We start from the raw sequence: 27,300 nt of genomic DNA, 5'->3' as shown, positions 1-27,300 counted from the left end.
TGGTCTTTTCATGCCAATCCTGGCGCATATTGAGTTTCTGTTGCAGTGTCACCGCAAGCCGCCATTAATGCTCAGCCGGAACTCTAAAGAGATGTCTGTCAAACGCGGACAGGAGAGAAGGGAGAGTGCTGGACAACAATGGTGATGGGCGTGACCCCCCCCCAACCCCCTCAACAGACTGGCATCACAAAGTGTAATTGCCTGTCATGTGCCATACTGTTTCACACGGCACACAAAAGTGATGTCTGCTTTTCATTTAAAGTTAAGCCAGAGTAAACAAGGTCGCCGTGCTGGTTCGTGGAGGATAATTGGAGTACGTACCTGCACTGTGGACCCCCTGAAAGTTTCAGGAAAGATGTCTGCTGGATGAAAAGCCAAGTTTGAATTGGAATGCAGGGTGTGCGAGCTGTAATGTTAACTTGATACTGTTTTTCCATGGGCTTAGGGTAAATCTCCATATAATTTTTGTAATATACGTTACAGAGCAATATGTTATTTAAAAACGACATTTTCGAGGGGACGCTGGAACAGATTACTGGCGTTTCCATTCATATCGATGGGGAAAAATGTTTTGAGCCGTGCGGTCAGGGAACGAATTCAACTTGAATCTATTGCTTATCTTCAATATGGCGAGGAACGACTGTGTAAAGGTTCGCCCTTGTGCTTGGCAAGTGAGTGGAAAAACAAGAGACCTTGAGAGCTAAAAGAGCTTTCCAATCACTATCGAAAGGCGACGCCGTCCCAATCTTCAATTCAATCTGTCTTTGTTGTCCACAGATGTTAACGTTGGCCCCCAGCGGTGAGCGCACAATAGATTACCCCAGTAAAACGTACACCTCAATAAGATGAGCTGTATTTCAGTTCAAACTTTACAGTATTTCAGAGGGTGACCTGGAGTCTATCGCAGCTGACTTTGGACAATTTATTCGGCGAACACGCGTGATTTTAAACACTTCCCCGTTTGGCTTTGTACACCCAGTAGTTTTCCAAGTTTTGAAAGTGGCGACAGTGTTCATGTTCTTTTTCTTCAGTTGCAAAGTGAAAACGGGAAGGATTTTGACTCTTTCAACAAGGCCCCTTTAATATTTTAAACACACTTTCTTCCCCTTGTGTTGAAATGTAATCTACTTAAAGATGTAAAATATCGCACTTAGATCCAGCTCTGTGTCATTGGAAGAACACCAACTAGCGACTCAATGCATCTTAGCGCAGGCGGGAACTCCGCAATATGTGTTCACGTCTTAAATATGCTAATGATTCCGTAATCAGAGTAAATTACAGAAAACCTTTTACAGCGAGGGTCTCGGCAAAGAGCAGATTGCAGAGGTGAGTTCATAAAAGATTCATGGTGCAGCAGAGCTCGGGTCAGCCGGGGTTTCTCCAGCCTCCCTATATCACCGCGAGCTGCTTTCGCCGGCTCTCCATGCAGAAGCGGCGAATTGTCTAGTCGAGTGTGCATCTGATTTGATCCGCTTCAGACCACTTTTATTCGGGACAGCTTTGCTAAGGGGAAAAGGAAGATTTCTCACTGGGTATAGTTTGTGTTACTGTGCATCTTTATGGTTTTCTGATATGGACGCTAAGTTTGTTTAACGTGCCCCAAAAGTTCTTTTAAGTTGGTAAATACTTGTTTTCCCTCCAGTTTCCGAGAGCTTGTACCAGTTCTTGTATTTACCAGACAATTTTTAATGCACAATGTACCTACTTCTGTTCTTAACGGCCTTTATTTAGGCTGGACCGTCCTTGGAACAAGTGCTGCAGAAAGTGCAAACAAAATAGTCAAAGACAAGTTAGAAACGGTAACACATCAAATTTACAGTGCCGTATGATGATGGGATGTTGTGTTCAAATGTGGCATTTTTTGGATTGTGTTGCAAGATGGCTTTTGATCCATAAGAACATCATGAAGTGTTGAGGTTATTAATGAATGTAACACTACCTAAGAAGAGTGGAGGGAATGTTTTTGCTTGTTTGTGAGCAAGTACTAAATTTGAATGGTAAGTGGGCTTCTTAACATTATGATTTATAATCTGCTGTTTTAGGCATTTTGGCTTTCTTAAAGCTATTGCCTTGTTAAAGCTCAGTTTAAATGTCTTAATTTCGAATTCTGCTACTGCTTTGGTGAAAGTAATTGTGTACAATTTTTCATCGCTGAAAATATCCTACACTATACATCTGTCACAAAAACGTGGTAATATTTGAGCGCAGGGTTGTGATTTCAGAATGTCTGAAATAGACTAACGCTTTTAAGTGGCCTTAATTGGAGCATTTCTAAACTTACACATGTTCTGTCATGAACCAACGGTGCGGGGGAGGACCCAAATGCAGGACATCGAGGCTGAGGCATAATGTTCAATGTGGTTTGTTACGGAAACCGGGTCATACATGGTGTAGCAGTCCGACAAAGCAGAGGCACAGAAACGATAGGCTAGACGGGATCAAAAAGACATACAGCAAGGCCCGATGACTATGGGGCAAACTATCAAACTCAACGGGACAGTATCAAACAAAAGGGCACAGAATGGCTGTGACGAGGGTTACTCTAACTTAGATGTAGAAGCGGAGAGTCCCACAGGCAGTGAATGCAACTCTCTCACGCAAGGGAAAGAACTGGCAAATGCATAATACAACATAAATGCCTGTCTAATTACAAACCGAATGTGAAATGGCTGTGACCGGTGATGGGTATCACCTCCCAGAGCAGTGGCCAAGCCTTGCTCATGACACGTTCAACTGTTGAAGATTTCAGTAATTTTTGACAACTCGCAATGGAATATTCCCATGCATGTCTTTCTGTGACTCTTCCAGTGTCTCCATCCAAGTGTTTCACTGCATTCTGCACAACTTATAAATCAAGCTCCAAATTTCCAAGGGTGCCAACTTGTACGCCTTTCTGTGCCTCTTCCAGTCTCTCTGTAGCTGATGACACCGCGACGGACGCTAAGCTCAGTGGCCGCTTCCGACCGAGGGACAATCCTGTTCGAGGCCCGGCGAACACGCGGTACCGTTGATCATTTAAAAAAGAAAAAAAAAAAAAAAAGTCTCTTGTCACAGCAGGAAAAAAAGCACTATTTAAATATGGATTGTCATTGAACCAGGTCTAAAAAGTTTCAGGAAGGTGAAATTAAATTGTGGCCCATTCATTCAAGGTGCCTTTTTATGATACATTTTGGGAGGTATATGTAATAGCAACATTACATCAGCTCTTCTATTGTTTGGAAGTGTTCCTCTCCCCTCCCTTCGCCACATCCCCATGACTTGAGTGTGTGCTGTAAGAATATGCCAAAAGTTGCTTGTGGGCTTGGGGGTGGGGAGGCCGGGGTGGGTGCTACGTGGCACCACTCCCCCATCTTTAGCTCATAAAGCCGCGTGTGTGACAGTGCCAATGAATATGTTACTGAGGCTTTTGATACGGAGAGGAACAGGCAGATAGTTCCATGTCAAATCAGGTGGAAGCCATTTCCACCTCTGCCACGCATTTATCATCTCATGTCACGAGATGCCAACTTGTTCTCTCCTGCTTCCTCACACTGTCAAAACAACACCTTTGGCGTCTATTGGATTTCGTATATTACTTTTTTTTTCTCCCTCTCCCACCGTTCTCCCGAGAGAAGTGAATTAGAGGAGGGGGGGGGGCGAAGGCGGGGATGAGTGATCTTGTGATGAGTTGATGAGATTCATAATAAGGTGCTCCGCGGCAAAAGGACTTTTTATAATTTAAGCATTTTTGCAGCGATTCCATAATGATGATGTATTACAGGCATAAACCTCCCTGTCGAATTTGACATTGGCAAGAGCAGGCGCGTTGAATTTTGTGTTTTGATGCAAGAAATAATCTTTACTGCTGGTGAACGGTTATTTTTAGGCTAAGACCTGGTGGCACCACTGAGAAAATGTCAGACATTTTCTTGCTATTTTCCAGTAAGGTACAATTACAAAAATGGCAGCCAAGCTTAAGGACCTCTTTATATATATATATATATATATATATATATATATATATATATATATATATATATATATATATATAAGCAGAGTTGGATTTTATAAAAAAAAAAAGTAGAGGACCTCTTTAAAATAAAACTACTGCATAAGTATTAACATATATCCATATTAATATTTTGGGAATTAGCATTTGTGTCGTGGGTTACTGGAATGAATAAACGATACTAATTGACTGCTCTCGTTACTCACCTGCAAAAACAAAACAAAACTACAATATTTGTAATTTGCATCCAAAATTATGGTATTTTTAAAAAAAAAAAAAAAACGTTTTAAAGCTAATTATTTGGTTATGAGTAATGACTGGAAACAATGAAATCATGTTTTTATTAAATCTCACAAAAGGCTGTCATGTTGAAACTTTGCATAAATGTGAATATTCAGTTTTTGAAATTCAAACGATACTCTTGCCAGATTACGTCATTGTTTGTCAAACATTTGAACACAGAAATGGTTAATCCAGCGTCGTGCGTTTCTTTGCGTTTCGATCCCCACAATAGTTGTTTTATCAGAAGACTGGAATCGTATTAATGACATTTCAATTCATTCCAGCTGCGACAAGCGTTTTGATATCCGATTGAATTGGGTTCCAAGCTTCCTCGTGGAACAAATGAAACGTAATGTTTTAAAAGGGGAAACAAAGTTAGCGTACTGTAGTACTTGGTGAATTCCCACACCACGCCAGACGAGACACACCGTCCAGATGTGAGGTCGCAGCTCTCATTAACAACTCAGGCGAAAAGGCCTTGTTGTTTCGATTGAGGCGTTTGGGGGTTGCACACTTACGAAAATCCATGTTTTTCAATGAGACACTTGTAATCAAGTGAGTTCCTTGATTATCTTGCCAAAAAACAATAAAAGATGACACCCAAGTAGTCCGCTCTGGTTCTTCTTTTTTTTTTTTTCCAATTTTCCTGTGGGGGGATGATGAGCCTCTGCTAATGTCCCGGACTAATCTCCTTCCTGGCCAAAAAGTCTTGCTGTTTCTCTGCAGTGCTCTGCCCACTCCATCTCGTTGCCGTTGCGATCTCCTTGCACACATCATTAATTCATAGGATGCAGCACAGAATCCCCTCACTGAGTGATACACTTGAGACAGAAGCGCAGCAGAAAGTTATGTGGGTTGCTATGTTAGTGGTGTGTCCCCCCCTGCACCCCACCCACCCCTTCCCTTATCACAGATTAATGGATGGATTAGAAACATGCACGCTATTATCTGCTTCTGATGCCTTTTGCTACATTTTACTGGTAAATATTGACTGTTTTTTTGTGGCTCTACCATTTCCCAATGAACTTTTTGCCCCGAACGTATTTTTTTTTTTCTTCTTTCAAAGTTCATCTTACAGACCACAGCTGAGCTCTTTTCCACTTACGACCTTTCCAAAGCATACTATATGACTACGCTATCAGGACAGTGGAAGGTTTTTAAGAGTCCTGAGAGGGAGCAATTGATGTCGCTTGCGTTTCCCCGTGTGCAGCGAGATTATTACCTCGTATTACTGCAGAGGAGGTATTGTTTTTTATTTATTAGTTTGCAGCATTACGTTAAAACAACTTTTATAATTCCCGGCAAACTCCGAAGGGATGAGCCGAGCAAGGAGCCGCACCAATTTTGCTGCAGATCTGATTCAAAATCTGAATCCATTTATTATCTTTTCTAAATGCAATAACATGAGGGCAAAAGAGTTTGTTTTTATGGCCGCTGGTTTGTTCGTGTTAGCATTCCACAAAAAAACATGACCTTTGTGGAGATGAGGTATATTCTTTTTTTGTTTGTTTGTTTTTCCTTTCAAGCATTCCAAAAATGAAACTAAAGCTTCGAGCTCAAGCTATCTAGTCTTCGACGAAAAATGTTTTATTTTCTCCAAAATTTAGTAGAAGCAAACGTGCCCGTCGTTGTCCGAAATTGGTCTGCCTCGGATGTCGTCGTGCAGCCTCGCAGGGCAGCATTCTATTATGACTAATAAAAAAAAGCTCCTGACTTAAAGGGGAGGCTTGTTCAGCATATCCCTTTTCATCATGTCACATTTTCCGAGCGTTCATTTCTTCTTCGTCACGTCAGGAAAAACATCCGAGTCTCGTTCCTTGTAAAAGTCAGATGTCATGTCATCACACCTTCTTTTTCACACCTATTCTGTTTATTGATTTCCTTTGTAGTCCAAGTAGAGCCTCACGACATATAACATTGGCTCCGTGTGTGTGCGCAGCTTCTCTTCAGAGAAGTGAATTGGAAAAGGTCTGAATCTCACATACACACACAAAAGTATTTGTGTCTCAGGTGCACTGCAGGAAATGAAAACTGAAAAAAGAAGCAAAGATGAAATGCGAGAAGCACTTGTCATCCCTGATAGGAAATGAATAATGTATTCTTGCAAATTTGCCATGATAGTCTTGGTGGGAGGTGCTGTGGAGGATGGGGGTGGGCTGGGGGGGGGGGGGGCACGGAGGAACGCGGCCTCATATTGGATGAGTCCAAACATCTGGATTGTAATGAAGGAAGACAGGGGAAAAAAAAAACACACCAAGAGTTTATATGTACATGTTTTGTTTAATCACAAACTGTCTGTCAGATAATGCGCCCTAAAGCTAAATGCTAATGACTTAGACTACTACACTTTTATTACACTAATGCTGTTTTTTACTGACTTAAAACTGCATCTTGGACAATGATTGCAAAAACTTCTTTAAAGCTTTAAAATAACTTGCAAAACAATTTTCTGGAGTGCAGTTCGAAAACATCTGGGAAAAAAATCAAAATGTAAAAAGGCCCAAACGAAAGTGTTCGATCAAGCTTCAAATTCAAGAGGTGAAAGAATCAACATCAAGGTATTAGAAGTGTTCAAATGTTGAGCGGGGCCTGCCGGTGTGATATCAGCACCGCTATCGTTTTCACTCCAAACGGACCAGATCGAGTCCTAATCTCCCGTCTGCAGCTTGGCCCGCCTCCGTCGCCCCCGCGAGGCGCTACCCTTGCAGCCTCTAATGTTAACGCTTCATGTCAAGTACCAGCAACAAGTCTTTTTTTGATTTTATTTTTTTCTTTGCACGCTACACTGGGCTAGCCAAAACACTAGAAATGTATAGTATGTTCTTGAGATACATTGTTAGTGGTGTTCTGGACTTTTAAGTGACATCTTTTTATGGGTTTTAGCAGAGTCGAGTCAATTCTGCATTTGATTTTGTGAGCCTTTAAGGGTGAATCTGAGTTTCACTGGAAGAGATGCAGCACAATTGAGGACTGGAAAAGTTCTTTGTCTCTTATTTGGAGAACTCTACCAGCGAGAGTGTAAAATACGTTTTAATACCTTTTAAAAAATCTTCAAGCATGTGGGAGTGCTAAAACCTTTGCATAAATTCTCTCTATATCAACGAGGGTTGACTGTAGTCACAAGGCGTCGCCAGACTGCAGTCGTGGGTTACTCGTACCACACAAGACTGCGTTTGCCGGCTTTGATTTGCACCGACGGGCGTGCAGCTGTGTCATCTGCGAGGACGGAGGTGGACGACATCTGTTGTCCAAAAATACAAAGTGCAGTGGCGATCGCCTTCCAGCCCTGCTGGTCTCCTGTTGTATTTTTCACTTCATCGACCAGATCCTTTGGAAGATTTCCCAGCGAGCTTTTTTTGTGCAAGGAAGGACCGGACCCTTCTTGTGTTGGAGCACACGGGCTGTCTTGTTTTGTTGGGCTCTTGGAAAAATTGCCCCTCGCTCAAATTCAGAGCGGCGGTGACTGTTTGTGTTTAAATCAGAGGACAATTTGAGCAAAAGGACCACTAGTTGCTGTTTGCTCTCTGAAGTAGAGTTTTTGGATGGACCCTGCTGGCAATCTCTGGCCTAGATTCTGGAGTTTCTGCATTGGCATCTCTGCTGTCCCCCCCCATAAACACTGTGTCAAATAAACAGAATGAAATAGCTAGTGAAAACCCTGTAAACATCCTTGCACTTGTCTGCATTCTATATTTCATTACATTTTACCCTGTTTGAAATCTTCTTTGTATAATTTCCAAATCCCACAATTGGTATTTACTGTGAATTACATCCACAACAGGAATGTGGCACATTTTCTGACTTTGCTGCACATGTTTGGGTACTGCACATCCCTGATCAATGGATTGATTGGTTGTTATCGTGGACTAATGGGCTAATAACATCTTTGGACTTAATGAAGCAGCATGTGGCTCATTTTTGTGCCCTATGTTCCAAATAACTGCGAAGTCTTAAATGTCCGACGGTCACAAGGATGCTCGTGTGGCAGCCATCTTAATGTTATTCAGATGATCTCGTTTTACTGCATTCTCTGTTGGCTCTGTTGCACCGTGTTTTTTTTTTCAGTTTCAGAATTCTGTATTTTGTATTGAGTTGACCTCTAAATTAAGCTATTTATTCTCAATTTCCAGTAATTTTTATCAGGTGCAACTTTCACAACCCAGAAAAGACATTAAATTGAAAAAAAAAAGTGTGAAATAGAATGGGGGTCGGGGGGTAAATCAATCAATGATTCAGTAAACACGAGCGCAGTGTAGAATGAATTAATCTAAAGTAAACTAATGGCTTTGATGACAGGAGGGACAAAATCTCGCAACATCAAAATAAAAGTCACATAATGAGGAATTTAACCATATGAAATGGATCGGCTTGAATGAATTGTAGAAGCAGGTCTGATGCTCATGACCGACATATTAATGGCAGATATGTGATGCAATTCCATTCAATGTGTCATATTGATTTGCTGCGAGTTTCCAAGGGCGAGTGCAGGGACTTGATTGGACAGGAAAAAAAAAAATGCTTAGTCAAATTTAGTTGACATAAAAAGTGACAAATACCAACTGCTATGGAAGAATGATAGATACCATAGAAACAAGGCAAAAGCTATTCCTGACGTTTCTTCCATCAGATGTGCGTTCGCTGCTTCCGATTATTTTATACACAAACATGAAACGCTTCAAAACGGAATGCAGTTCCCGACATTTTTTTTTCCACATCAGCATTTCCTGATAGCGGGAGTTCATCTGTCACTGTTTCACGTGTCAAGGCTGTTCTTTGATCCGCGGATGCGTCACGTTGTCCCGTTGACTGTGCTTGTGTGTACACGATACGTGCATAGGTGAGCGGCGAAATTGCGCAGAACTGTTCTTAAAGGCCTTATTTCACAGCTGGGTCCAACGCTGCACCCAAGTCTCATTCACGCTGGGCAACATTTATTTTATTGTGTTAACCTCTCTGTGCGTTGCAGTTTTTTGGCCATATCGTCCTCAAATATACGAGCTCATGTTCACTAATTAATCCTTTTTTTAAAAAACTTTTTCAAGTGTTTTATTTTCTTCGCCACTACATATCTGTGGTGCGGCATTCACAGATATTTTGATGATATTGTAATATGATATTTTTTATATTTTTGTAACAGTAGACTTGCAAACAGGCTTATGCACACATAGCCACTAGGTGATGTTCAAGCACCTGTGCTCTGTTTGCTGCAGCGTTTTTTTTTCTTGGTCAAAAAAAAAAAAAAAAAAAACCTCACCCTATCTGTCAATTGTTTTCCCAAAGTGTTTTGAAATATTCTTAATCTGATTAATTATTTTGATGGTGGGGGTGGGGTCTTAAGCACCTGTTCCCAGAATCTGTGAGGCCTTGAAGATATCTGTGATTGGATGAGCGAGTCAGGGAGTGGGGCCCGTGCCGCCGAGAACTGCGTGAGCTAGCTCGCGCACTAACTTGACGACTGAGGGTGGGGTGGGAAATCAAATGTGTCCAAAAATAAACCGAGCTCGGCACCATCAGTGATAAAAGGTGGCAACGGAAAGGTCAGCCTTATTCTAGCTCTTCTGTCCAATGGTCTTGCGGCACCGGTTAGCCTAATTTCCGCCTGCGGTGCACGTTGTTGCCTCCTGTGGTCACATGTGACTTTGACCTTGGAATATGTAACCAATGCTAGCGAGTAGGCCGTGCTTAAAAGGGGTCTTTGCTTTCTGGGGGTTGACTGCAGGGAAGGAGATGATAACGGAAGAAAATGGGTCGTAAATATGTTATTTTCAATGATAGCGCGGTTACAAAAAAAGATATTTGCTTTCTCACATACATTCTCTTGCCTTGTAATCTTGATACTTATAACTGGGAAATGTATGGCATGTTTACACTCCAATGTAATTTATTTGCCGCGGATTCCTGTTGCACATTGCGTTTCTTCTCGGGGTATGAAAAGCCGGCAGGTACTTGTACCGTGCATAAAATTGAATATAACGTTTAATTGTAATTATAGTGATTGCCAGTTTTTATTGAAGTTAGATGTGTAGGATAAATGCTGCTGTCAGCAAACTGTGAAGAAAAAAAAAATGTCTGTTGAGGCGATGTTAAAGAGGTTTGACGCTTTCTCCTCATGAAAATTAAATGGCATATATGTACACTAATAATAAGTTGTTAAAAGTTACTTTAGCAGTTGGGGGAAATGATTTAGAGGCTTTTCTCAACTACTGCTGTCGTCAAATCCAATTCTCCATTTATGGGAAATAGTAAAAGTCGGATTTTTACAGGTCTTTTCCACTTTGACCGAGTGAAATCCGCTCACATTATGGGAGCCATTAGGAATATTCCGACTTCACTGTGTTAGGCATTCCACTCATCCCGAGCCGCGTGTAGACCCATTTTAATTTGTCCGCCGCCAACGTTATGAGCTTCAATAGGAGATCCGCGCTGCCGGGACGTTAAAGTGACGATAAAACATCTGCGAGAAGGTGAGGTGATGTTGCAGGAGGAGAGTTTTAGGTCATGGAAGCGCGGCCGCTTGAGCTGGCCTGCCCAAAAAAAAAAAAAAGTTAAGGGCTACGTAGGGAGCCATCGCATTCGGAAGCGGGGTCGGTAACCTTTGCTTCTCACCATCGATTCGGCCTCCGAAAGGCTCAGTGTTGATTCGCCCTGCGCACCTTTTGAAATCTGCGGCTTTTTTTTTCTGTAAATAGAGCCGGGATGATCCGATGATTCAGCCTTTCCTCCAATGTTTCCTCTCCTCAGTGGCGAGGAAGAAGCTGGGGTTTGAGGTGAGCGTTGCGACGTCACACCAAAAGCGCGTTTTACCGCGTCTGCAGTAATCGCCTGTGCGTACCGTACGATCTTTTGGATTTGTTACGCTTTCAAATTTCCAGAAAGATTACGGCTGTCGGAGTGAGGATGTGATTCATTTGAATGTGTTCTGACAAACTGAAAGCAGTGAGGTCAAGTCAGTGCTTGCACCTTTTCATTCTGCGAGTGTTCAGAATTGTTCAAGGCGAGTGCCGAACACTCTTCTCTTTTTCTGTAAAGAAGAAAGTACTTCCTTTTAGATGATGTCTGAATATCTCAAGGGACTAAAATACTCCAGCAAAGGCCAAATAATTACATTACATTGCCACATTTATCCTTTCATACAATTTACTATATACTATTTTTCAATGTATAAGCAAGGCGATTTTTCAAAACTAACTCAATTGGTTATACATTTACACAGTTTCCCTCCCTATTTAAAACCAATACCAGTTTTGAGTGGGTTTTTTTTTCCCTTTTTTTTACTTCTATAGAGGATCAATGGATGTGGCGCATGCAGCCAATACGTCTCTAAACGCAACTAGCCATCACCCTTGCTCTCTCCGCAGCTTCACTCAGCTTTGAGATATGCGCACTGCTTACCTTTTGCTCTGTTTCGTTTCGGTCGACGGAGTCCCGCTTGAAAGTGGCCGATCTTCAACCAGCCTAGCTGCTAAGTCACGAGCAAATAGACTGCATGTGGGTGATTTGTGGGATGGAAAGTCCGAGCTATTTAGAAAAATAGGCAGCAAACGGCAAAATATAACAAAAACAATCATAATTGTTTAATTAAATTAACTTGATGGGTAGGCAGGCCCTCCAATTATTTGTGTACAAGCAATTAAAAAGGCAATTTTACACAATATAGTCCCTTTTGATTTCTTTTTTTTTTTTTTTTTTTTTTTTAGCGATCTTTGCGATCAGATTAATTCATCTTTTTTGCAATTTTATTTTCCCGGCTCTATTTCATGTTTTAGCCGCCAATCGATTTTTATTGTGTGGAGTTGATTGGAAAGGAAAATGTTAATCTTCAGAATTTGATCACGATGCACCGCTACGGATCAGCCTGCTGCTTTCTCTTCACAGTATGCGAAATATTAAAATAATTCATGTATGAAACAAGAGTCTCTTTTGTCATTGAGTTGTAAGTGTGCTGTAGAAGATGCTTTTGGAAATGAGTGAGTATGAACAAGGTCGTACCGCCGACAGCGTTTTCTTTCTTTTGTCACGACAAAAGCAGAATGAAGGACACAAGCCGAACCCTTTCAGAGTTGCACGATGCAAGTTTTGAAACAGATGACCGGCTTCGGAAACAATTTCAAGCATACTAAAATGTGTCACAACAAACCGTGTGACATTTTCTTCCTTTCTTCATCTTATTGGGCAGAATGTCAATCGCAAAGAAGATTCGCTGTGCGGAATAACAAGCGATAAACAAATAAAACACCCTCAGTCTGTTTGTTAACAACGTCTGCTGGGGTTTGGTTCACATCAGCCTCGGTTTGAACGCGGCGTAGACCGAAGTCTTTGACTAGCTTCCAAATGACGGCAGAAAGTCGAAGCAACTCTCGAAACTACGGCATTGTTTAATTGTTAAGATCAACGCAGGCATCAGATCTGCCTCCTTTTGGCATTTCTCCGTCTGTGCGCTCTTCAGGGAACTCATTGTGCTTTTCGGCTTTCATTCCAGAAGCTCTTGGTGACATCTCAGCTCCTCATAAAACAAACGTAGGCAGGCTAGAAGATGGCATTTTTTTTTCTCAAGAATATTTAGTTGTCACAATGCGGTTTGATTGGATGTGAGAGATGCTGCTGGTGTGAACGCTCAATGAACCTGGATCAAATGCGCAATGCGAAAGCTATTTTCAACACTTTAGTTTGGGTAATAAATTGGAAAAAAAATAAATAACTGTGGGGACTGACCAAAAGTATCAATTTGGTAAAATGCGATAAAATTTGGGCAGAGGAGCTTTTGGCCTGACACTAGTGGATTTTTCAAGCTTCTGTAGTTTGCTCATTTGTTTTTCAGATGATTTGTAAAAAAAAAAAAAATAAAAAAAAATACTCCCCGCATTTGAAAACAGATAATGAATTTCTGACACTTAAAGAGGCGTAAAAAAAAAAAAAGCCCCACGTCTAATGTGCGTTTTCATAATGCCGACTAACGCCATGATGGGAAAAAACACGCTTCTTAGAAAACGTTTCGTCAAGGCGAGCAGGCGAGTCACATCGCTCCGGCGCGTGGACGCCAGTGATCAAAGAAAACATCATTTCAGATCTTCGCTTAGACATTCTATTTTTTTTTTGTTTTTTTTTGCTTATTTATTCATTCATTCCCGGGGTTCTCACGGCCGAGGCAGCGCGGGGCTTTCATGATCCAATCAACAGCAAGCGTGCGTTTTGCGGGAGAGCAGCAGAGTGGCGTTAACCGCACGAACGTGCTCCCTCGGAGATACTTTACAGTACAATCATTACTACAGCGCAATGCAAGTATACTAAATAATAACCAAAGTCAAGTCCTGGTTTTCGGTGCCAGCCCGGAACGCGTTTGAAACAAAGTTGACCCTCGCAGTTTTTAGGTGAATACCATAAACAAACAGTCAAAAATTTTCCCTAGCGCCAATATTCTCCACCGATAAATATCACAACCAACGCGGTGTAATCGGCGACTCTCAGCACTTCTGCGATCGACTCGGTAATTTCTTTATTTTCTTCGCACCCCAGCAAGATTATTGACATCATGAGCGCCAGTCAGCGGCTCTGTGTGTGCACCAATAAGCGTTTGAGCCAGTGGCATCCATGATTTGTCATTTCAATGCTTGTTGGAGACAATTACTAGAACCCTCTTTTCGAACTAATTGACCTGCTCAATGTTTAAACACACCGAGCTGCTGTGTGTGAACATTTATAGAGCGCAAACAGTAATAGTAACAATTCTCCAGGATGTACCGTGTACGCGTGCACGTTTGTGTCATAAGTCAGTACGTATTCCTATATTTCAGCACTTTGATTGGCTCATTACACTCCTCAAGACTTTGCTTTAGCGCGATTAAGATGACTCTGACCGCACTCCACTCCCTCGCTGCTGAATTAAATGTGAGGTCAAGTGATTTAATGGAAAAATGCCCAATTGCAGCAAAGCGATACATTTTTCCTATTTTCTGTGGCTCATTTCATCTTAGATTTTCCAATAGTTGACGAGCCACTGACCTATTTGCCGCTCTCTGTCCCGTCTCGAGTAACATTACCGGTCCAGTGTGCTCCTGATATATGTCATTGCGCTTTCAAAAGGGATTTGATTGCGTTCTTTTCGAGCAATCAACTGTTTATTCGCCTGAAATAACACATTGAGGGAAAAGGTTGTGGATGTGTTAAACTGTCAATCTGGAAACAAACTATAGTTCGTAACTGGAAAAACAACTTTTTTTTTTTTGAGACATGTGATGCTGAAGCCTACGAAAGGGCAGAACGGGAAATGAACAAATCCAAGTCAGTTGGGCCTGGATTTTCATGTGAAAGATATATTATAGAAAGATGCACAATAATAGCTCAAGGTACTAAATCAACTGTTTGCAAAGCCCTGCTCACTCCGTCTTTAATCCTTTTCTTTGCCCCCGCCACCCCTCCTCCCACTTGTCAGGGCAGCACTGATCTGAACAGTCAGCAAAAAAACTAGAAAACGCTCAGTAGGGACTTGTTACACCTGAAGGTCTCAGCATCCAATTTTGTGCGCGTGTGTCCTTTTGTTGGGTTATTGTGCAATACAAACTTTGACATCAAACCTTCGCGTCGATAAATGCTTGAATGGTGCTTTCGCAAGATGGAAGATGACTTAAAAAAAAAAAAAAAGAAGAGAAAATTGTGTGTGTTTGTGTGCGAGAGCGTTTACAGTCTCAACTGTAAAGATCCGGAAGAAATTAACCAAAATAAACCACATTGGTGGATGGGCACACCGTCAAATCGGAATATTAAAAAAAAATAATTAGAGTGCAGTGAATATGTGAGGACTCAAAAGGCTCGGGCTCCGCTAACAGTATGAAAACCGCATCAACAGTTATCACAATAACGGACATTCACAATCACACTGGACATAAAGAAAATACATCACCATTCTCATCTCTGTTTCCACAAATTGTGGGAAATTTGGTCCGAGCAAACAACTCAAGATTGCACTCACTTCAGATCCTCCAAAAAAAAAAAAACGGTCTGGACCGAGCACATCTCATCGAGCGAACAATTGCCTCACATCGAAGAGATCTAATTGGGAACTCAGAATGCTCTTTGCTCTCCAAAAAAACGAGTGAGCGTAAATAGTCACGTCCTGTGTCATTCACTGTCAAGTGAGGCAAAATAGCACTTTGCTGTCATTTATTTCAGACCATTGAGCTCAAAGTGGCTCTTGAAACCAGGGATAGACAACTTTGATCACAAAGGCCACATTCAGTTTCATCCATGCTATGAACTCGCACCCCATTTTGTTTATTTTTCTACTTTGTGTGTGCGTCTATACACAGTATATAGAGTATATTATACACAGTATATAGAGTATATTATACATATATACCTCTGATGGAGAGGTTGATGAATTGACCTTTTCTCCATAATTTTTAGACTGCTCACTGGCGTTTTGTGAGAAATGAAAAATTATTCAAGTTGTCCCTGCCTGCTTTTGATCAAAATTATCAAATAAAAATGGAAGTTTTTCATTTTTTGACCTTGAGACACTGAATTTGATGAGAAGCTGTACCGTGGATATATGGGCACCAACCACCTTGTTCTCTCACCCTTATCCAAAAATTGAATTTAAATTTGGGTTGTGAATTTCAGATGATGCAGTCTTCAGCTTGGGTTTACTCCAACTTGTCTTGCATATTCGAAAAACATGCATGGTAAGACTCTTCAATTTCCCATTGGACTGAACAGGTGTCCAGTTAGTTTCTGGGATTAAAGTTATTGTACTAATTCATGGTCTCAAGCACATCGCCGCAGCTACAATGTGGTATCACTCTGTACACAGAAACTCTTGCTCAAGACGTAACCTCACCTGAGAAGAAACACTTTGTTTGGAGACCCTTCAAGCCTTGCCTTCCCTATTAATAGAACTCATGTAGTGCGAAAACTGTTATGACTCATCCTTGACGATACAAAATCGAGGAGCCTAAAAGCTAAATAAAAGCCATTGTTCCTTTTATGACTTCAATCCCTCATGGGCAAAAGAGAAAAGGGACCGGGAAGTGCGACAATACTGTTTAAAGTGCGTCGAGCGGCATAGCAGTTTCATTTATTGACGCGCTAGATCAGGATGCATTACTGCAGATTTTTGTGTGGGGAAAGTAATTTCTCTGTATGTGCATGAATTTGGGTCGCACGTCCAAAGCTCTTTCTCAACTGTTTTGTCCAATCTCATCGTATCTGTCTGGAGCTCTTTTTAGTCATTACCGATGCTAACTCAAACTGATTCCTCGGTGACAGAAAGACCCCCACAACACAAAATTATAGCAGTACAAAAGACATCGTTCCCCTGCGATGGTCTCGCCTGTGTCATTAAGAATGAATAAGGGGGGGGGGGGTCTCAGACTCAACAGAATTGAACTCGCACTGAAGTGACAGATTCAAGAGTGGGTAGGCAGTCGTTTACTTGTGGAACACGGAGCTTTGATGCATTGGTAAATATCGAGTGTGCCGGCGCAGCCCAAGACTGAATCTACAAGAGGGGAAATGATTAGTGATTGAATCATCGTCCTTCTAAAGGCCGTTTCATGGGATGGGAAGCATAAAGTACACAATCGCCTTTATTGACGTAGTATTTTCAGCTCTGTTGTCGTCATGTACCTCTCATATTTACAGGGTTTATTGACAAAAGCTCAACGGATGAACAACATCAGGTCAAAGTGGATGTTGTTTAGCCTTTTTACTGCTCATGAGCTCCTTGCATGAGATGTTTGAAAGGATGGGATGTTGATCACAGCTAACACTGTAAGGATTTTGAGAGATTTGTCCAGGTTTTATGAAAGCATGGTTAATAGGGCCACAAATACTGGATCATTATGCTCAGATAATGTATTTTTACTAGCCTCACAAATCAAAAAGACAAATCTCCAATTAGTTTTGGAGATATAAAACACAATGAGGCAAACAATGGGCCGACACAAACAAGATCCACTTGGCGCTTACTTTTAAGGGCGCGGGTAGGTCAAAAACTCGAGCGTTCCCCTGCGTTGTGTGACTTTCACGTACAACTTGACCTTTTCTGCCCTTTTTCCCCCACAGAGTAGCACATCACTTGACTATTTCTAAGATGAACAGAACAGATCGTGTTATCGCTTACGTTTTTAGCCGCACAATGAATCGCTTGGCGTGCCCGAGTGTGACAATACAAGCATTATGGCTTTCATTGATTTTTTTTTTTTTCTTTTTTTTTTTTTTCTTTAGCGCTCATGTTACTGCGTCACTTTTGGGTTGCCTTATCTCTCAAACAGCACTCTGGCACTTAGTCTATCAGCAAGCAAGTAAATATTGCTTACCGAGTCAGAAACCTCCTTTTTAGAATACGTAGCTGATGCAGTAGCCTGATTTGATATGTATGAGAGAGTGCGTTTCTGGGCAAGTTAAGTGCCGCCTTCCCCCTTTTTATCGCATCAGAACTCAACTCCTGTCCTCCAAACGCGTCTCTTGGGGTGATTCATGGGACATTGTGTGATCACACTTTATCGGATTACCAAAGAGGACAAAAGATGTAGTGCAGCAGGGGTCAGGGTTGCATTGTCACCTCCTATGGGCACGCTCTAAAGGTTTAGAATGATGAAAAGCAAAGTAACACCCGCGGGCCAGCCTCTGAACATTGCCTCCAGGCAAGCAGCCTACTGCGCTCTCAGCAAGTCGGCATAAGTTAACAATTTTATGGCCTGCCGAATCAAAAATAAGAAGCAGAGGGATTGCAGAGTTTTGCCATAAAATCTACAAAGTAAGATGCGCAACGGTGAAAGAAACTGATTTCTGTTACGAGCAGAGTTGCGGGAGAATTCTACACAAGCTTTGGTTTGCTGACGTGAAAAAGAAGTGGAGGGTATTTGTAATATTGTACTGCAGTCTACATTGCTGCACATTTAATATTAATTCTTTACCGGGCTTCACTTTTGATGCCGCTTATGTTCGGTCTGCGGGGAAGCTGGAGTCAGTCCCAGGGCTAAGCTAACTATAAAGGGCAGAAAAAGCTTTTCCTTTCATCCACTTAATAGAGTGTCTTTACTGCTAAAGCCATAAAATATGCTAGTTTTGCATAGGTGCCTGTATATCTGGGCTAGGCCGCTTTATACTGTTGTTGGCTAAACATTATTAAAGAGATTGATGAACGTCAGCCTCGAGGAGTGCTTCATTTTCTTTTTGTTTTGAAGAAAGTGAACGTGGTGACCACTGTGAGTGCTGGCGCTGTCCCCTAGCGCCCTCTGTTGACTGGTAGAAATCTGACCAATTATATTATATCTTCAAATATTTACTTATCGTGGAGTTTTCTAATCATAGTTTAAGTCGTGATCACCGAACAAACCTTTAGCTATTAACACGGATCATAAAAACTTTCACCCCCCCCCGTAAAATATAAGATAAGGAGCCTCCCACTGAGACGACCATTATATAAAACCTTTGACATTTTTCAGAAAGTCATTCCCCAAACATTTCCATTGTGCAGTTACAATGGTGAAAGTCAGCTATTGAGACAAGTTTTACCTTTGCCGCTGGAGAGTCTGAGAGACAGCCTGTGTCGCAATAACAACTTGGCCAACTCACGTGAAGTTCATGCCCATGGAGCATAAATGAAATTCCACCCGGGTTAGTACTGCTAGCAGCTGCATTGCGCCCAGCTTCACTGAGTGGAATTTCATTTTGTGTCTGCGCTTCTATGCTGTCCATGGCACTGATTATTATTCTGTGAGAAAACCATATATAAGGTTGATACATATTTCATGCTGCTTGTGTTGGCTTGTGGATTTCTCATCTGTGAATTGATGAGCCATCCAATAACGCGCCTCATTTTTCCCCCTGTGAGTATAATATATTTCATTTCTAATCCTAAACTGTTAAAGGGGCTCTTTTAAAACTCGTTCTTGGAATCACCTCAATCCTCCCGCATTCTTTGTTTCTGTCTGGGCTCTCTCTCTCTCACTTTTCTCACCTGCTTTTGCCATTTTGCACCACAGGACATTGTGCACTTCAACATGAGCCATTAATGCACCTGAATCATGTATAAGACCAAGCCAAATATGCAGATATGAGCGTGTCAGAAAAGCACATTTCCAACACAAACTACACATTTTTGCCTTCATTGTGGCTCAGATGATAAACCGGCACATCTACAAGGCAATCATGCGCGGTATAAGGAGAGAGTTGTGGTGCACGCCAACACGTGGTTGCTTCGCCATGATAAAGCAAATGCCCAGAATGTCCAGCGCATCGGGGAGTTCCTGGCTGGGAAGAGCATCACTGTGCTGCAGCAACCTGCCAGCTCACTTGCCATCCTCCTCCTAATTCTCCCCCCCAACCCAAGATCAGGAGGGTCAAGATGGGGACCCCTTCTGAAATCGTGACGACAAAGCTGCGTAGGATTCCGGAAGTTACATGCTTAACATAAGCTGTCAATCATTCACTTTGTTACTTGAATTTTCAACCTGAGAAAATTGATCAAAAACTGTCATTGGTAGAGTTGCGAGTCCTTGACTTTCATAACCATGTCATTGGATTCCTCGATTACCTTCCTTGTACTTTGTGAATGAAATACCATCTTAACATTCAGTCACTGAAAAATTGCCTGTTGACCTTCCGATCACAAACGTCAGCTCTGCTGCCTTTTTTTTTTTTTCTGCAGATGCGGTTGTGCTACACTTTTAATCACCGAAAATAATGGACGTAATTGGTTTTGCGTCTATTTGCGCGCCATCTCACCGCATCACAAATCAGATTGATGGCACAGTTTGCTCCTTGTCACCAGTGGGCAGCTCTCCGCTCATCATCCACTCTAAGCCTCCGATCATGACCACCCCCACCGGAGCCCAACCTCTTTAACATCCCATTGTACCCCCTGTCCAGATCCATGCTGATTTCATCTCCCCCCCCCTTATAGCTGAGGGCAGCTCATGGCTGCGGCGCTATCTCTCTGCATCTCTCTTTTAACTCATCCATCTCGGTGATTGTGTCTGCCCACCGGCCATAAAAACCTTCCGAAGCCATTTCCAGACTTAAATGGGCCAGAGTTTGAGCACAGATTTCAAGGTTAAACCTCCCTGCCGGAGCTGTAGTACTACATGTTCTGATTTATCTGAAGTTTACTTTTCAATTTCTCTTCTCCTGCTAGCAACAAAACTTTAACACTGGAGCTAGCTTGATGTTTTAAAGTAAGCAGTCTAGTGATTTTTAGTGACACCGATGTGCAAATATTGTATATTTTGAGATTTGAGGTGAAAGCGGGCGGGAAAGCACAATGACTCATAGGTGATACCATGCTTTTCAGCATTCATAAGTAAATGGCTTCAGATCTCTGCTCTTAAAAATGATGTCAAAATTGTTCCACTTTTATCTGTTCATGAATATGTCTGGCAGTTCTTTTAGCTCGTGCAAATCTCACCGTAGCCGTAACTGACTGTCTTTTAGATGCAAAATCTGGTTAAAGAAAACAAAACACAAAGATGTTAATCCACTTCAGGGTGAATGCGTATGGGAGAAGCAGGAGGTTGGGTTATTAGGAGTGCATTTCACTATTTAAACCCTTAAAGGTTCCTGAAAACAACAACAACCGAAACGTGAACCCAAGTCTGTAATTGCAGGGTCGTGTTTTGTGTTTGAGCCTTTTCTATCCCGTACTCCAAATGAACCCCAGCCAGGTTTAGCTCAGGCATTACCACAATATGCTCCATACGTATGTACCACACAGAATAAAACATAGGCCTTTTGTCTGATACCAAATTGGGGATTATAAACTCTTCTAACTTTGAACTCCTTAAAACAGAAACAATTACCTTTACTATGAGGCTTGATTTCTTCAGTAGCTGTACGGGGGGAAAAAAAAAAATCACCCCTGTTCGGATTATTCGGTTAGAAAACGGCCCCAGAACAAAACGATTCCAAAGGTGAAGCATGCATTGGGTTGTTTTTCTTTGAACGCACAAGTGTCAAACTCAAGGCCCGGGGGCTAGATCTAGTCCGCCGCATGATTTTATGTGCCCCGCGGAGGCAAATCGTGTGTATCAAGTTTCCATGATTTTTGTTAAAATCTGTACCAAAATTTGAAATTGTCATGTCATAAATGATAAGGTCAAAACATCACAAGCATTTTTGTGATATCAAACAACAATAGTTGAAAAACCCATTACCCTTGATTTCTGATTCCAAAACTAGTTCATAAATTTTGTGTGTAAATACGATGAAGCGGTTAAAGATTTTTATGGTTTCACAGTCATGACTGCCCCCGAGGGAAACCGTGAGTACAATGTTGCCCGCGACAAAAATTAGTTTGACACCCCTGTTTTATCGGAACTGTGTGAAAGTGGAGGCAATTATGAACGTCCCTAAATAGTTTTAGAATAGCGAGCATATACTGTATCACAATTTAATATGCAGATAAAACAGATAAAATGTAATCTTACTGCTCATTTATATTCATTTTATTGATTCATCAGATTATGCACAATATAAGTCGCATTAACTGTACATACTTCTCCAAGGCAGCTTCCACCAGACACATAAAAACAGACATGAAGACGCACAGCAAAACCCAAAAGCTCGCAACGAAAATTGATTTCATTCCCTGCACAAACATTTGCATGTGTTTAAAAATACGACAACTGTTCCACACCCTTACAGACCAAAGATTTGTTTATTTCCAAACACTGTTAGGCACGTAGTTCGCCCATCTGCATTATAATGAGAATGCACCCAAGGCTGTTTCAGTCCGGCTCTTATCAACTCGCTCCCTTTGCAACATGTCCACACAGCTGCAATAGACAACTTAACACATGCGCTCATTCCTCGGATACGCAAGTGAGAACTGCGTTTGGATGCGGAAGCTCCCAATGTGTAATTGTTATGGGATAAACAAGGAGGACATTGACAATTTGTTGTGGTCGCAGAGCTGGGAAGGGAAGCATGTGCTATAACTCCAATTTGGAGTCGTCTCCACATTGTGAGAGTAGTGTGTATGTATACATAAATATATGCATGAGAGGCTAAACAAAGAAAATCTTTGCTCTCATGGCCTGATCTGACGACAGCCAGTGTAGAATGAGGGCTATTAAAAACATTTATGGGACCTTCTACAAGTTCCATTTACATGGATTTGGCGTATTTTAAGGATAATGCACAACAGTGTTCTGGTATGTATACACTGCACAGTACAAGTAGAACACAATCAAAAACAATTCTCAGTTTTAGATTTTACAAATACTTACTAATCAAATCAAAGGAACCACAAATAAGCCGAGTGGAGCAACCTGAACTTAAAATCAGATCGATTGATATGCACAGGGGCTTAAAATATGGAAATAAATCATGTAAATAAAATAAACCGAGAGGAAATTAAATTTGTTATGCTAATGGCATCCTTGAGAAGCCGACAAATGTGCAGCATTTCCTTTTGGTAATGAAAAGGAAACTAAACAAATAAACATCTCCCGACTTCTGCGGTGTGGCGATATGACGGGCGACAAGTAAACAGATTGATGCAGTGAGCCAAACTTCCGTCTGACTGCAAATGTAGCGTAGGAGAGCAAGTATTGGACGATGATATTCCGCCATCCCAGCTGGCCGGCATTAATGGAAATGAACAATCGATAAGCAGCGCTCAATGGCCTGACTCTGTAATACTCCAATGATCCGTAAAATTTCACCGGATTATTCAATTCCTTGTAGGGTTGAACTTTTTATACGCATTCATGATCCCGGAAAACAAAGATATTACTAGTACAAATACAACTGATGTTTTCAACACACGGGATGGATCAGCGAGTGAACCTGCATGGGGTGTCGAGACAGATTCAACCTCAAAATGAGTGTATATTGCGTGATCTGTCGCCAGCGCTCAACGGGGCGTGCGAACGTCAGTGATCTCAAGGTTCCAGGTCAAGACGGCAAGGTGTGGCCGTGTGAACGCCGCAGTGGTCTGACATTTCCAAAAGTCACATTGTGTCAAATCACCATCGGGTGCCAAGAATGAATCCAACGTGTGAACGCACTGGTAAGAAAAAAAAAAAAAAAAACCCACCTGATTCAAATATTTTCCTCTCCTTGCATTCAGAAATTGAAAACAAAGGCTTAAGAATAGCTATTATTTTTCTTTCTCTTAGCTTTATTGAAACAGGGAAATTCAATTTAGTCTGCAAGAAGATCAGACCAAAATCATTGAAAGTAATAATGACAAAGAGGAAATATCATCATGGTATTGTCCAAAGCATTTACCAACATCAGATTGTTTACACATCATGCCTCTCAGAGCCCCATAGAGCATATTAAAAATGGCTCCGGCTAAAACAAAGCGCTGTGTATGAATAAAAAAACATAAACAGAACACAACTCAACACATTGTTTTTAAAAGAATGCAACAATAAGTTTGAGTGTTGTGATGGCCCACAACTGAGAAATCACGTGAGGCGAGACCATTTTGAGAACAAATAGCAGAATTTTGAAATGAATTTTCATAAGCACGGTCAGCAAGTAGAGGAAGGCCAGAACAGGAGTTATATGGTCCCTCTTTCGTGTTCCAGTTAAAACACGTTCACTGCCAATGGCGGTTTAAGAAGTCAAATGACGTTGTTAACTGGGTGGGTTGGCAGTCAATGAGAGGCAAGCAGCAAGATTTCAATATGTCATCATGCTGTCTGTCCAGCCATATTTCTTGGAACAAATGTGGTAATTATCATGTACGTGTAGTACAATTGTGTGTGGGTGTAGTCTAAGAGAGGAAATGCTGCAAGTGATTTTCACAAAATCACATGTAGTAAGATGAAAGATGTACAGGTAATATTAAATTCCAAGTCTTTGTGTGAGCTGTACTTGAAATGACACCGAAAAGCTGGAGAAAGCTTCACACGATGTGGGGGAAAAGCAAGCATGCAGATCCACCGCACGTGCACGTGTCGGCAGCCCTGTTGGAAGGCCAATTACAGGGGCAGCCTGCGGGGAAGGAGAGGAGGAAGGACAGAGAAAAAGGTGGCGGTGGGATGACGATTGGAGCAGTATGCAAAGGCTGATGAGGGTCGAGGGACCCCGATGACCATCAGTGGCTGATGTAAAAGTCAGTCTGATCATTGCTTCTCAGCAGCTCTAAAGGGATGCAGCTGAGGTTGTTCTTTCTTCTTCCCCTTTTTTAATGGCTCTCTCCTTTCCACGTGGTGTGGAGCCACCGTGCGCGGCAGAAAAACGCCGCGCTTTGATGGACGTCTCTCATGTGTCCCTCGGTCGCTTGGAGTTTTCTCCCCGGTCGGGCTATCGTGTCTCTCACTACCCTCGGAAACTTCCTTCTGATGGCTTGCCGCGCCGTTTCTTTTATATTTCGCTTGCTGTCATGCTGCTCGAAAACATTTTGTCCTCACGCCTCTTCAATCTCTTCGTGCTGTTTGATGGACTTGTGAATATCTCGCCACATGGTGCTTTTGTAACGACCACTCCTTTTTGCTTTTCTTTTATAATTGTGTCTTATAATTACCTCCCTAAAGCTCACTGTGGTCCTTTTTTTTTTTTTTTTTTTTTTTTTGGACCACAGAGAATAACAGCGGCTTTGTTACACTAATTCTTTATCTTTAATAAGATGATGTGCATGATTGTATGAATTTATTGAGACAACAAATCTCGAACATTTAGTCTGCTTGTTGCCTGTTGAAATTGGATGTGATCCATTTAAAAAAAGGAAAAAAAAGGCTAAGGGGAACAAAAAACATGCCTTACCTCTCAGCTTTCCGTCACAGCAGCAAGTAATTGGGCTGTGCCCTAAAGCGTCGCTCAAAGGGACGCTCAGCAGCTATTACGTGACGTGCAGCCGCTTCGACGTCAGGATGCGGAAATATTGCACGGCACGGCGCAGACTGAGAAGTTGAAGTTCGAGACGAAGACGAAGCTCTCACACTTTAGACGGCAGTCGCGTGGGGACGGGGGAGGGGATGCAAGGAGACGGGGCTGAAGTGAAAACTCAACGCAAACTATCAAATGAGCCGAGCACGAGCCGACTTACGGAGAAAACAGTGCCGTGATTTTGATGGACGCTGTCGCAGGCATTCATTTAAGTTTGGTTGTACAACTGCCATCATACTGAGGAGCGTGTATGATATTTTGGGAGTCCCCCAATAGCAATACAAGACACTCTTAATAGTATAACAGGTGTTTTACTACACTCCAAAAGTAGTATTCTGAATAAAAAAAATATACATGAATTTTTAGCTTAACTGCCCATGGTAAGGTATAATAGTCAAATCCATTCAATGTAAAAGTTAATTTAGCTATTAAGTACACAACTCAAATCAAACGAATTGCTTGTTGTTTTTGATGGCCATGTTACATTTATCCTCTGATTTCTCAGGACTCTATAAATTGAGAAAGAATTATGACATTGGCAAAGTAGTCGCTGACGGTGCACGTACTTGGACTAAGAATGTCAGAATTAAACATAAAATACTCGCTGACTGTTAGGTAAATAGGTCCATTTGGTCAAGTGTTATGAGGAAGAGTCGCCATAAACCTGACTGCTAATTTCTTGTGAGAATACATTGAACGGGGCTTCAAACTTCACCTCAAATGCAAGGTAGCGACGTGTGTGACAGCTGCGATGACTTGTGGAAAACAAAGTTTTGCCAGACCTCCTGACAGCGACACATCTATTCAAGTCGGCATAATAAATAAATCACGATGAAAACGACAGGTAGGCACAAAGGCGGAGCTCTGGGATTCAACCCTTCTAAAGTGACAGCTCCTGGGGTTAAAAAAAACCCCAAAAGTGATTGACTGGTGTGATCTGACATTTTCGCCCGTGACCGTTAATGAAAGAAACGTCTGGATAGTGAGGTGTCGTGAAAAGTGATGAGGATTAAAAACAAAAAAAAAATAAAAAAAGTTAATCAAAAAAAAAAAGAAAAAAAAAAGGGCAGACTGTGTGGCAAAACCATTAGCTCACTTGTCTGGCATTAATATTTAACTAAATCCCCAAAGAAGTTAATGTCACAATGTTTTTTTTTTTTTCTTTTCTGGATGCTACAGTTTGCTAAATCTCCTCACAGACAATAAGTACCTGTCCTTAGGGAGACAGTAATGACTTTCCAAATAGCGCCAGAGGGTGGAGAGACAGAAAGAGAGAAAGAAAACAATGTGCTGACATTTAAATGAGGAACTTGGCCAGTCCTTACAGAAAAAATACGATCCATAAATGGTAAACAAAGAGGAGGAAAAAAAAACTTTCATTGTGACATTGCAAAGATGACTTTATTCGAATATGTAGATGACAAAATAATGTTCATAACGTTAAGGATGAACCAAGTCTAAAATGGAAAAATAGTACCTGTTACTGTTCTTGTTTTCTCTTTTCTTAGATGCTGTAAGAGGCGGATTTGCATAAAACGCGCAAGTGGTGAAGTGCATTATGTCTGTTTTGGCAAATAACACCCATTTCAGTGGTTTGCAGCATTTGTGCAATTTGTGCGTCGTATGGAAATCACACACCATAATATACCTTTGTGATATTTTTCCCACAGTAACCGTGATGTCATGATCCAGCGATTATGCCATTATACATGGATGGAAAGAAACAGCAACCCCCCCTCCATTACAAGGGTTCACTTTATGCATGAATGAACATACTGCATCAGTACTGTACTGTACTATATACGTTTTTTTTCTGTAAGCCACATAATCAAAGGAACAATTCTTCTTCGGCTATTTCTTTCACCCACTGATTAACCCCCCCCCCCCCCCATTTGGTGTGACGATATGATGTGACCGCCTCCCCTCCCCTGTGCGCTCATTAAATTGGCACAAGTGCACTGGCACAGCTCCGATAAGGTCAACAGTTGTTCCAGCTGGAACTCCGAGGGGGCTCATATTGATCCGCAGCCACGCAGAGTTATGCTTTTATGCGCAGCCCCCCCCCCCGTCCCTTCCAAAAATTGTTAATGACTACAAAAGTGCTGTTTGGCATTCATCAAGCCAAAGTGTGGCACTTGAAGCCCTGAGTGGAGTAATGAGCCGTTGTTTACTGACTGAAGTGGGGGTCGGAA

At 41.7% G+C, this 27,300-nt stretch overlaps 1 protein-coding gene across 16 annotated transcripts in view; it reads left to right on the top strand.

Moving 5' to 3' along the window:
• Window positions 1-27,300, top strand: part of adgrb2 (adhesion G protein-coupled receptor B2) — a 296,094-nt gene that overhangs the window by 15,634 nt on the left and 253,160 nt on the right. For 11 of the 16 annotated variants that reach the window (XM_061816759.1, XM_061816819.1, XM_061817002.1 and 8 more), the window contains one exon: window positions 2,909-3,001. The exons of 4 other annotated variants lie outside the window; for them this stretch is intronic. The gene's annotated coding sequence lies outside the window, so the exon portion shown is untranslated. Of the gene's footprint in view, window positions 1-218; window positions 314-2,908; window positions 3,002-27,300 lie in introns of those variants that run through there. One more of the 16 variants, XM_061816865.1, reaches the window with a different exon arrangement.

Source organism: Syngnathoides biaculeatus, chromosome 1 (assembly GCF_019802595.1).
Source record: "Syngnathoides biaculeatus isolate LvHL_M chromosome 1, ASM1980259v1, whole genome shotgun sequence".
NCBI classification, from domain to species: domain Eukaryota; kingdom Metazoa; phylum Chordata; class Actinopteri; order Syngnathiformes; family Syngnathidae; genus Syngnathoides; species Syngnathoides biaculeatus.
The sequence above is the reverse complement of the archived record's forward strand: the minus strand, read 5'-3'. Positions and strand labels throughout refer to the sequence as shown.